The 13,253-nt window shown below is 40.9% G+C and overlaps 1 long non-coding RNA gene across 1 annotated transcript; it reads left to right on the top strand.

Moving 5' to 3' along the window:
* The first annotated feature begins 281 nt into the window (after positions 1-281).
* Positions 282-12,937, top strand: LOC139631275 (uncharacterized). Its single transcript, XR_011693342.1, has 3 exons — positions 282-335; positions 2,069-5,053; positions 12,406-12,937. It is a non-coding gene; the product is annotated as an uncharacterized lncRNA (long non-coding RNA).
* The last annotated feature ends 316 nt before the right edge of the window (positions 12,938-13,253 follow it).

Genomic DNA, 13,253 nt, shown 5'->3' with positions numbered 1-13,253 from the left:
AGTGTGACTGCTTGATTACTGGACAGCCTGTTTAAATTGTCAAGTCTGTCAGATGACAGAGAGGAGTTGTAATTTTACTGTACATTCTACCAGTGAGAGTACACGAAATCCATCACAAGAAATCGTACTTCTCAGCTATTTAGAGATATTAGTTCAGTGCTTTGCAGGTGTACTGTGTCATTTTTCTAATTCGCCAGCATTTTAGTTGTTAGCATTGTGCTACAGCAGGATGCTGAGGGGATACATCACTGTCTCTTTTTTTTTCTTTTTTTCCCTTTCAGAAAGTTCAACAAGCAAGAAGTGAGCTACATCGCCAGTGGTGAATAAACCTTAAAGTAAAACTTTGTCACTTTGCAGATGAGACATTATACTATTTTCTTATTAATGAAAGTTTTCATAAGAAATTGTTTTGGTTTTGCTGCTACAGCCTGTTTGGTTTGATATGACTAGTATCCTAGGTTGGCTAACCCCAAAAGGTCCGATATTGTATAAAGTGACATTTCCATGTTTGTTTGTTTTTTTTTAAAGCAGGTCTAGGTTCTATATTATTACTGTGAAAGTGTGAAAGTGCTCAGTCCACAGAGAAATGCACACAGCCTGGATTCACAAACTGAGCCTTAAAACAAGTCGTCAGGACTTCTGTAACTTTGTGATGTCACAACAAAGCAGTCACCACTCTCAGCCTTGCCCCAAACTCTTTGTCAGCTCATCCTGACAGGATTTGGTTTCTCTGAGTGTTTACTTGAAATCTGCTATATTTTTATTCAATCATTCAGAAAGCAGTCCGCCAATGAGACCAGAGGCTCAGAGCCTCACTTTTGATTGGCTCACTGACCAGTTGTTATGCAAAACTACATTGAGACAGTTTTTGGCACTTAAAACCACAAATATATCCTTTTATGGATATAAACACTTAAATAAAATGCAGAAAAAGTGTAAAATATGGGACCTTTAAGGTAAATAATTGCTGTCTAATGGACAACTGAGCCAGTTTGCTCACTTTATTACTTTTCTCCACTCCACCACTTGTGCCACTATTGCGGCAACTTAGCACTGAAGGCCAGAAGCAATGGAGGGGAAAGTAAGTGACAGGAGTGAAGAGAGAAAGATGTAGCAGAGAGTTTTATCTCCATCCTCCTCTCTCTTTCCATCTCCCTCCTCTGCACTGTGTCTTTTTGTTTCTTTACATCAAGACTTTGATCAGTAAACCTCAACTGTACGTGCATAAATGATTTCCCCTGGCATCTGGGCACACAGCCCACGTTCCCATTTGTTTCTTTGTAGAAGACGTACAGCATAATGACATGTTGTGGAGACTGAAAGCTTGTTCTGACATCGAGTGACGGCTGAAACTCTTTGTTTAATTTAACTAGATCATTTTCATTAATTAATCTTCTTATTCATCTCAGAAGTCCCGGCTATTAATTCAGTCTTCAGAGAAAATCAAGCTGTGTATGTGTCTGTGTGTATGAGTTAACTTTAAACAACATGACCAAAGCATAATTATATTATTATTATATTACTATTATATTAGAACAGTTTATTTAATGAACTCTAAAATTCAAATTATAGAAAAAAAATGATTCTTCCACCACAAACTGGATCAATTACTGGAGCATATGAATGAAAAAATAAAGAGCAAACTTTCACGTGAACAGTATGTTCTGGTTGAAACTGTTATCAGTCCTATCCCATCCGTTCATTCCTGCAAGATTAGATTAAAGGAAACAAACATTTCACTCTTTTCTTTCAAGATAAGATTAATTATGAATAAAAGATAAACAAATTTAGAGCTGCTAGTGTGTTTATGATGAGGAGAAATTATATTATTTTTTTTCTCCTTTATTTTTACACCCTGTCTTGCATGCCATATGCCACATACTAACTTGGAGCCAAACAAGCTGTTGCTCTCATGTGGCCGTTATTTGAGATTAACTGATTACTTTTAACACGGTTGCACTGCTGTGATTCCAATTAATGGTGCACAATCAGAAAAAAAAATCTGGTTTCTGATTGAGTCATAAAATGACGAAAAGTTGGTGAAAAGTTTCTAAACATCTTTTCTTAGGATGACCTTCTTCAATGCGAAGTTTCAGAGACCCAGAGTGTTGGCAGTAGCCTCATGTTCCCTGACTCGAAGTGGGCATTACACCTGCAGGTGAGGCAAGAATGCAAACACATACACCGTCAGCTTTCACAGATGGGAGCATCACCTCAGTTGACATCAGTTTGAGGAGCTGGAGGAGCCGTCCTATGGATACAGCTAATATCAGAGCTGCTACGAGAAAAATTCAACTGGGAAATTTGGGTTCAGGGGTCACTTATTGTTTCATGAACGGATAGTTATTTGGTCATAATTTAGCTGAGGAAAGCCATAATTAATTACTTTTAATAATAACTATGATTTCATTTTCATTATGCATTACCACTTACTGCTTAAAGCTGATTTCTTTTTTCCACTTGGGGTCAACAGAAATGAGTTAAGAATAGCACATTGATATATTGTGACCTAGCAATCATTTCCACATCCAGCAGTTGCAGAGCAACATTGAGACGTGCATACAAAAATAGACATATATACAGTATTTTATATGTAGACAGACACATATGAATTAAAATGGACACACACAGATAATTCACGCACATACGTTGCACACTTTCACATTAAAAAAAAAGCATGTGCAAGTGTGATTGTAACTACCTAAGTACAGTCTTTGAAATTGTTCCAGTAAAATAAGAGATTGTAACACAGTATTTGACATAGTTCAGTGTCAACAAGAGATGTACAGCTAAAGTTAAAATCCCCTATGTGTAAGTGCTATGTTCAAATGTAACCAGAGAGCAGAGGTAATTTAGGCAGTTTCTATAGCAGAGCCTTGTAAACGACATAAAATGCTGCTTCTTTCTTTTTGTTAGGGAGGACCATTCCACCTTTTCATATAGGATGACACACGGAGTTAAGAGGCTTCAGTGTGGTGGGAGAAGCATGCACATATATACAATAAAACCATAATCAAGAGCAAACAGAATTGTAGATTGTACAATGGTCTTTGGACTAGCAGAAGGGAAACATGATTTGTTTCAGTACAAAAATCCAATTTTGACCTCCAGTTTTCTGTACGTGATGATTCGTGTGGAGTGGTGTTTGCGTCCACTCCTCTCTTTTAGCTCTGTATTTGGTCTCCACCAGCTCCCGAGGGGAGTACCTGGCTGTTTAGCTGCTCAGTGCTCAACCATGTTCACCAGCTGCTCTCGATTGCCACAGTGAGAGCAGTGACACAGATTCAGATGATTCTCTGTAGGTTCTTTACTGCACTTCCAAACTGCTTAGTGGTTATTGACACTACTGTTATTGCTGTCTGGCAAAAGGAGGGAATGATTGCAATCAACTTATATTGATTACAATCTATTATTATCTCTGACAAACTGATCTTTAAATATGCCAACACGGGGTTTGAAGTGTAAACAGACCTTCAAAGCCATCCACGTCCATCAGTCCCACTTTTCCAAAAAAGCTGCCTTACTTTTTTTTTTCTTTGTTCTTGCTGAACAAAAATATAAAGTACCACATAATTAAAGACTGCGTGGGCAGATGGTTATGGGAAGAAAAAAAGGGAGGTATTGGGGGGGTGGGAAAAACATAATGGCTGCTGTTGTTGTTGGTTACACAACTCTTAAAAAGGTCTGCAGCTATTTCTATCTCTAGTGGGCTGCTGCAAGTATGCAAATGTTATCTTCTTCCTCCCTGCCGAGCCTCAAGAATGCAAATACAACAGGAGCAGCATATGTTCAGATTTAAATATGCATGACTAATGAGCCTGAGGAGCTAATCACCATGGCATGAGGGCAGGAAGTGAGGAGGCTGTCCGCAAAAAGCTGAACTTTTGGCCTCTCGCTGTCTGGCAGGCATGTGCACAGGTAGCTTGGAATGAGGCCATGATGAAGCTGCTGACCTTCTACCCCAACACTGACATATACTGACTTTCTCAAGTGTTTTAAATGTGTTTGTTTGTTTTCCTGTGTCAGTGCATGTGTGTTCCCCCTGTTAGTCCACTTAACTCCCAAACAAAGAGTCCCAGGGGTGGAATCCTCAACAAAGCTTGGTGGTCCCTGGGGTGTTGTGATCAATATATGTGTGAGAGAGAAAAGAGAGACCTAAGAGTCTCCAGCCATGCTAGCGGCTCTGTCAGGCTGTACAGTGTTTCTTTGAGCTCATTCTCAACATGCTGATGTGAAGTAGGCATAAAGTTTACCATATTCACATACAGTATGTAAGCATGCTAATATTTGCTAATTAGCAGGCACAAAGGAAATAAATGAAATGTTGACCTGATGATGGCACTGGTAACAATCAGAGGATCACCACAGTTATTAGAGTTCATCCTGAGGGAATCATGAATGTCTCAACCACATTTTATTGTGTTTAGTCCAATAGCTGTCGATATAGTTCCCTTAAAGGCTCAAATGTGAACCTCCTGGTGGAGCTAGAGGAAAGGAGGAAACACCATCAAGGAATCATGAATGTCTGCATCCCATCTTGTACCAATCCATGAAGTAGATGTTGAGATATTTCAGAAAATAAGAGAAAACCGTGACGACAGGGTGGCGCTTAAGGTCAGAGGACCACCAAGCGCCCTCTGGGAATCATGGACATCTGTACCACATGTCATGGCAATCAGATGGATGGATTGATTCATAGGTAGATAGATAGATAGCAGCATGGATGGAACTACATTTTTCAACCGTTGAACGGCCATATTCCTACGCACCAGTGCACCTGCCCATAGCTCTGTCTGACTCGAACAGCTGATCTGCGGAGCAATACAGTGTGCACCATAGTTGCGCTTGTGCGTAATAATACCGTATTGTAAGGGCTAACAAACTAGTTCCAAAGAAAAGGGCTGTTAAAGGGGTGAAAATATTTAAGATAAGGTGTACCTAACTTTTTTCTCTGTGGGTGACCACCTCCACAACAGCTCATCACTCAGCTTCTCCGCCGCTGCTCCCAGCTGCTTCTCTAAACTGGGAACACACTGATCTGAATCAACTGCAGGTAATACACTAACTATAGGGAAGCACCTCACACAGGACTATCACTTTAAGGTGTTTATTTGTGCAGGAATGTGTATTCCTGTGTGTGCATTTGTGGGCCTGTGAAGGTGTTACTATGTGGGTGTGACCATGTGTTGTTTTTTTTTTGGTAAACATCTATGAGTGTGTCCTGGCTGTTGTCTATTGCGTTCTGATGCCAAGTCATGAATCAGCTGCTCGGGATGATTTATGTGGGTTTGACCAACAGTGTCCATTTCTCATAGCTTCAGCAGAAATCAGACCCTTCATGCTCTGACACCATATTCTAGTGTTGTTTAATGCAGAAAAGTCAGGTGGACACAATTCTGAAGCACTGCGTAGAAAATGAAGACAAAAGAGAAAGAGGCGCACACAGGCAAGATGATGGGGGAGTAGGTAAAATCAATGAATATTTGACTCTGTAAGTGAATTTTTTTCAGAGTGCTTTTCCCTGCTCTCTTCTCTCAATTTGTCATCTCCATTTGTGAAATCTTTATTAGACAGGCTCAGAGCCAGATATGTAAAGCAGACATGTTGTGTCCTGTTTAACTTTGTTTCCCTGACAGTTTACGTAGCCACATTGCATTCCTAGATAAAAATAGTTGAGCAGTAAAACACCTCCATCTGCTAAAAATAGTTGAGCGGTGAAACACCTCCATCTGCCCTCTGCCCATTCACTTCCACTCCAGGCTGTAGGAGCCTTCTACAGACAAAGAGCCTGTTATTTATGAACAATCATAAATATCCAGGACCGACAACTTCTCTGGCACTCTCAGATGCAGGATTCTCTCCAGGTCCATAAACATCATGGCACATTTTTTGTTACTGGCCTGTTCCTCAAAGGAGTTCATTCACATATGTTCCACACCCAACATATCCTGAATACTGCTCAATGGCAAATGATATAGTAAAAAGTGAAGGAGTGGACTAACAGGACAGCAGTACCTCAGCTTGCTTCCATCCATTATTCTCTGTTTGAACCAACTCCAAAAAGTAAAATAATATTAATGGATGACTCTGAATTTTCTTTTGCAGATTTTCTTGAAATTCGGTTTAAATTTGCACCACATTTAGATGAAAATATTAACAGGGAGGGAGGTGTCTGCCAGTCCTCTGCTGACATTAGGAAGACCCTATCCCGATTCAAGCCAAAACTAGAACATTGAGTTAAACTGAAATTAGTTTGTGAGTAATTGCCAAAAACCTGTTTTGTGAGGTCACAGTGGCCTTGACCTTTGACCACCAAAATCTTATCAGTTCATCTTTGAGTCCCCATGAATTTTTTTGCCAAATTTGAAGAAATTCCCACCAGGGCTTGACAGTGTACTTGGACAAGAGAAAGACCATGACCAACCTCCAAGGGCCAAAACAGAAAACACTGACCACAGGCCCATAAAACTTAGACTAGTCATCACAAAGTGCCTCTGGGGTCCAGTCATGAGGCACTGTAAGACCGCACACCCTATCTCACTGGACCCCTTGTGGTTTGTTTATTGCTCCAACTGTCTGGCAGATAACACCATAGCAGTTGCCCTTCACCTGGTACTGACCCACCTGGACAAGAATAACATTATGTGAGAATGTTTTAAATCGTCAACTCCCAGAGACATAAGACAAATTATACCTGCTGGACCTGAACACCTTCGACTTCCTAACTGAGGAACAGTCAGTTAGAAGAGGTGTTACCACCTACAGTGAGCACAGGAGATGCCCAGAGCTGTGTGATCAATCATAGCTTGAACCACATCATCAGGTTTACAGATGACACTATAGTGGGAGGCCTCATCAGGGACAATGTTTAAGCACTGATTTCTCTCAAACTTTGAAGCTAACAAGTGATGATTTAGAAGTTCAGAGAAAACTGTGGCAATCTCTTCAGGAGCTCCATGTTCATCACCTCCACCCTCACGATCACCCTTATTTTCTTAAAGAAAACACTCAAGGTGCTGTCAGTCAGTGCATGGTCTGTGGTTTGCCACCCTGCAACTCAGGGCACTGCATCAATAATGGCAGTGTCAGGGTTTAACAATGCAGCGACTGGATACCTGCAGTCCTACTGCACCGTACACCACAGGCTGCTGCTATCCACCTGCTTCACTCTCATCACGGATTGTAGCTTTAAACTGAGAACACTGTTAGTAAGACATGATTGTTTTTTAACAAAAGGTGAAGAGGGAACACAGAAACCAGTAAGATCATCTCCTGTACTATTAGCAGCAAGCAGCAGAAGCAAATAGCCAAGGCCAAGAAACAACTGCTCGCTGTCTGAAAACACTTTAAGGAAGGCTACATTCACCTCAGAGACAAGTGAGAGTATCTGGTGCAGCTGCATCTCTGCCTGGTACAGAACAGCAACACCTCAGCCTTCAGCAGACAATAAAGACAGATGTGAGCGTCATGTCTCTCTCCTCCATGGAGGACGTGTACTGTGACAAAAGCACTGAATCCAAACTAACCTGAACTCAACTGTGGGAACAGTATAACAGCTCCTCCTCTTGTCAACTCTCTCTACTCTCTAGACTATACATTTTCGTCAGTTTTGCTCCTCCTTACATGTTGTACTCATGCTGCTGTTTGCACAAAATAATCTGCTTCACTTCTTGTCAACAATCTTTAAAGAAAAAATACAGAAACAACCTTTTCTCTGCTATTCCTCTACTATCATGCACTGTTTATCCCCCGTTATGCCTGCGGTAGATTTTCTAACTGTGGAGGTCGTCAAGTGCAGTAGACAGTCTGAGAGGTTTTTAAACCTGCTATATCACCACTGCTGCTGTAACTAATTTGCAGATAGACTGGCTATTGATTTGTTTCCATACACAGAGCAGATGTTTGTCTGCAGTTTTAGCAAAATCAGGCAGTAAATCCAAAAAAGAAGAGAGGAATGAAGAGGCTTTTCATTTTCTGAGAGGACACGTAACCCGTTCTTTATGTCTGTTTGCGCTGCCAAACAGGAGCAGACATGGTAAATCCAGGAAAATTTTGGAGCTTTTTCAGCTTTCAGCTCGCGTAATAAACCACGGATGACAGAACTCTTACAAGTTGGACAGGAATTTAGGAAAGAAATGACATTCCTCACAGGTTTGGCTTTCTACCATGATCCATGAACATTCATACTCCAGTACATTGTTCTTTATACAATTCGCAGTCCCATATTGTATAAAGTGAGATTACAATGTCTTTTTTTTTAAATTATAAAGCAGGTTTAGGTGATAGGTGAAGTCTATAGAGAAATGCACACAGCCCATATTCATAAACTGAGCCTTAAAACGAGCTGTCAGGACTTCTGTAACTTGTGATGTCACAACAAAACACTCACTGACCTCAGCTATTCCACAAGCCCAGCCCACCAGCACTCACCGTCCAACCTTAAAGGATTTGGTTTCTCTGAGTGTTTACCTGAAATCTACTACGTTTTTATTTGATCGCTCAGAAAACAGTCAGCCAATCAGAAGAGAGGATCTGAGCCTCACCAACCTGTTGTTGCTGTAGCTACAGCAAGAAGCCTGAGGGAAGAGATGTAAAACTACATTGAGATTGTTTTTGGTACTTAAGCCTATGAATATACCTTATGGATATCAACACTTCAAATACAACAATAGAAGAGTGTAATGTATGGGACCTTTAAAGAAGTCTCTCACCGAGACCTGCAGGCACATATTCTAATGATATTCTCCCAACCTAAAACCCATGTAATGTTTTTTTACTATTAATATGTAAATGTGCAGTGAATACTCTGTGTTTGACAATGAAATATCCACACATCAATCACACCTACCTGTTTTAAACAGTAGCTATAATGTAAAATTGTATTTTAATCCAAATTATACACTTCAATATGCATATAATTTTATTTTAAGAGTACAGACTGCTGTGCTTGTAATGCACCACAAGCCATCTGTTCCTCTAATTCATTCCCATTACATGGAGCAATACCAGCCAGATAATACAATGGTATTTCCTGACGGCACACCCAGTGTCCATGCTTTAATTTACATCTTGATTTATGAGTTCCAGTGAGACAAAAGAGGGGAAAAATAAAACAACCCACACAGACTTTTCTCTGAATAACTGAATGCACAATAGGCAGAAGTGCATTAATGTGATTACTTGAACAAATGCATTGTGTTTGCGCTTGCTCCCAGCAATTTTCCTGTGTCATCTAGTTTAATAAGTACAGACAGACGTGCCACCTCGCTGGTTGAGCAGAGCGGGCAAAGAAGCCACAAAGGAGGGAGCCACAGAGCTGTGTGGTTAAATTCAGCTCACTTTTTCATCTGTTTGATATCTGGAATCCGAGAAGGCCGATAAGGTTTGTAACCCTCTGACGGGAAAGGACAAGATATGATACTGTCCACAGGAGAAGGATTTTTTTCTGCACGGGGTGAGAAACAATCACATAAAGGGAGAGAGGAAGAAATCAGATGATTAATATATAGTATCTCTGTGAAATAAATAGAGAAGGAAGAAAAAAATAATGTCTTAAAATTTAATTTTATGAGAAGCAGATAATGTATTGTGGACACGAACAGGGTGAAGATTACATCTAGGCACAAAATGGAATTTGTAAATGGAATTTGTAAATTGAACGTGACATTGTCAATGAGTTATATGACTAGTTTAGCTCATAGTTAAGAAAGTCAAACAACTCTGGATCAGATTCGAAGGTTTTAGGAGTTTGGGGGGCATAATAGTTAAACTTTTTTGTTTTTTTGTTTTTTTTTCCCCCACAGAACATGCATTAAAAGTTAAAACATCACTCCTGTAACTCATGTACGCTTTTACCAAATTTGCAAGTGTCTGATTATTTCCAAAACTGTCACATTCAGCTCTTTGTGAGTTAAACACCTGTAGAGTGCGTGTGTGCATGCGTGTGTGTGTGTGTGTGTGTGTTTGTGTGTGTGTGCTGCATCTACATTCTCCACGTTATTGATGCTAAGCTCATAATTTTACTCCTGCATCCTACGCACCGGGATCTAACAGCAATTGGCTTCCTTGTGTTTTATATGAGCTGTTTCACGCTGATTCTGATTTATACATTGAGATCGCACAGCAGTTGATTTTTTTTCTTAGGCAAATCTCCAAACTCTGTTACCTGTGCGTAATCCAGATCAAATTTGCCCTGTCAGCATGGCTGTTATAGGGACTTCCTCATCTTATGTAAGTGACCAGATTGCTTTTTCTCAGAGTGTTTACAGTAGTGCAGTTGTGCACAAGTGAATGTGATTTTGTCAAACATGTTTTGAATAGATCTTGCCCAGGGCTCCACTTAGGACAGAGCTGAAACTGACTTACAAACCACAACCTCTGTCACTGGGCTCTTTCCAAAGCTGGCTGACGTGCACTGAGATCATGTATGAAGCTGAGGCATATGGACAACACAAGTCAAAACTGTAAAACCGCCCTTGATGGCTTGAAAGCTGCACTGTACCACTATCAACATCAAACCATACTGCCTGTTTCTAATTTTGTCTCCTGCTTTTCTTTCATACTGAGGAGGGTCTCCACATGTTGCTTGTTGCATATTTCACAAATTTTCATGAAATCTGTCTGGAGGATCTGCATTCAATCTGCAGAGCCTTCAAGCAAAATGTCTACAGTCAGAAAGTATTCAGACCCCCTTTTAGAAACGTGTTGCCTGACTTAGGACTTCTAATGAGAGAAGGCATGGTATTTCCTTAAAGTGTCATTGTGATAAAGTGACACTGATCTCAGCCTGCTAAGCTTCTAACCAGTTAGTCAAGGCTCAGGCAAGACATGTTGGAGGAGGAGTGGTGAGCCAGCGCATCCCCGAGGAAAGAGGACAGGCTTTTGTGGAAGGGGTGACAGCTAACTGCTGGTGATGGTGACTTTGAAGTCATGTGACCACGACAAAGTTGGTTTATATGCTAACATTATATAGCTTATAGATTATATAGATTTGTATTTCTGGTGATTATATTTAGGCTTCAAAAGATAATAAAAGTGGTGCTCATTAGTCAAGATCATCCTGCTGAATAAAACATAGTATCATAAACTTTTGCTCGTCAGATTTTATCTTCTGCAATAACCCAAACGCCAATGTTAAAATCTCAATGGGTTTTTGTCAAGGGAACCAGGGTGATGCTAACATCTGAGTTACCCGACAAAAATACGTCATCCCTGCAGGCACTCTATGTAGGAAACTCATAAATCAGATGAAAGAATTGTCATGGAAATATTTAAAGATACAAACAAATACATGTAAATCAGTGAATGCTTGGTGAAATGGAAGAAAATAAGTTAGGAGAATTAAAGTGCACCAGACTGAATGTTAGCCCCCACTGTGGTGGGGTCATCTGCTGTCCTGGAGGTGCTAAACCCAGGACCTCGTCCAAATATAGCAGCTGTAAAACAATAAACACATGTGAAGGAAAACAGGGGCGGAGGAGGGCACATCAGGGCAGGGCAGAAGTAAGGAGGGAGAGATGGTGGAGGAGGACAGGGAATTGAGATGAGTCCATAGCACAAATACAGGGAGAAATAATGAGAGGGCAAGAAGTGAGGCAGAGGTATGAAAAGATCAAAATGAGAAGGAGTGAGGTTTTCCAAGGAGAGAGGATGCCGATGCCTTCAAAGTACTATTTCTCTGTCCATTCAGCGTGAGGAATATGAGACCGAAGAGGCGGGAGGACAGGAGGGGGGGACAACACCTCAGAGTGCTATTCTGCCACTGTTGGTTCAGACTGAGTGCCCTCGTAAAGAGACCAAGAGGCCGGGGGCCGTTTACGGTGCCAGCTTTTTTAGAAACAGATGTTTTACTGGATCAACCTGGCACTGTAGGAGAGCAGGAGGAGGAGGAGGAGGAGGAGGAGGGACAGCATGGTAATAAAGACTGGAGCTGACAGACTGAGAGAAGAGCTGAAAGCCAGAGAAGAAGAAAGGAAGAGGGAGGGAAGGTCGAGATAATGAGGCTGGCAAAGAGCAGAGTTGATACAGACTGAGGAAAAGAGAGAAAGAAAGAAAGAAAGAAAGATGGGAGTTAGGGGAACAATCTGAAACAAACAACAGACCTTTTTTTCATGACTTTCCCTGCAAAGAATGTTTTGGTTTTATTCACTAGGCCTATTAGGAGCACGCAGACTACCAACTGCTAGAGTTGCATTTATTATAGTTGTGAAAATTGATACATAATGTTTTGCAATAACTTATGAATTGACAAGACTAAAAGTTGACAGTCGTGCTAGCGCCTCTGCAAGTGCTTTGTGTTAAATCAGCATCCAGACAATTCTCAGAATGACAACATGAACATACTGACATTTAAAGCATTCTGACATCAGCTGATGAGCACTGATGGAATTGTCATTCGTTTTGCAGGTGTTTGGAACTGGACAAACAGAAATGTTGACCTGACAACGGCGCTAGATGAAAAGTCAGAGGATCAACAAAGTTGTTAAAAATCTAGGAATTGCCACCTGGGTCGCATCAAAACTTCCATGACAATCCATCCAATCGTTGTTGAGATATTTTGGTCTGGACCAAAGTACCAGGAGCTACACCACTAGTGATGCTAAAAATGCAATCTAAAAAATAAGGACATTTTATGGTGAATTTGCAGGGTATGTTCTAAATTGCAACCTGCTGGCTGGCAGCGTGGGTTTTCACTGGGTACTCCAGCTTCCTCCCACAGTGTGAAGACATGCAGGTTGGGCTAATTAGCAACTCTAAATGGGTCATAGGTGTAAATATGAGTGTGACTGTTTTTTTTGTCTACATGGGCGCCTACCTGTCCAGGGTGTGCCCCGCCCTCACCCGATGTCAGCTGGGATTGGCTCCAGAGCTAAAAGGATAAATGGTGCGGCTAATTCATGTTTTCTTTTAAACTACTTTAAAGTCACTATTTCTCATGTCAGACCCATTCCTGCTAGACACCTGAAATTTAAATGTAACATATATAGTTTTCTGTAGATTATTTCAGGAAAGAAGGTAGTTCTGGAAATGGTTTGCCATATTCTGCCATATTTTCATATTTTGTAGTATGTGAAGCCAGCTAGTTATTCAGTACCAGTAACTGTTTTGACTCCTCGGTGTCCAGTAGCTCTGTGCTAATGGGAGCGTGGGTGTGGCTTCTTCATTCATTAAATTTCAGATGTTGACATCCTTGCACTGTTTGCTGAGTCGTTCTTCATGAATACGAACAGATCCACAGGGGACTGTGTGAAAAG

Source organism: Trachinotus anak, unplaced genomic scaffold, assembly GCF_046630095.1.
Source record: "Trachinotus anak isolate AG129_WGS33_773 ecotype Australia unplaced genomic scaffold, CSIRO_AGI_Tana_v1 ptg000013l, whole genome shotgun sequence".
Lineage (NCBI taxonomy): Eukaryota > Metazoa > Chordata > Actinopteri > Carangiformes > Carangidae > Trachinotus > Trachinotus anak.
This window is presented reverse-complemented; position numbering and strand designations above follow the sequence as displayed.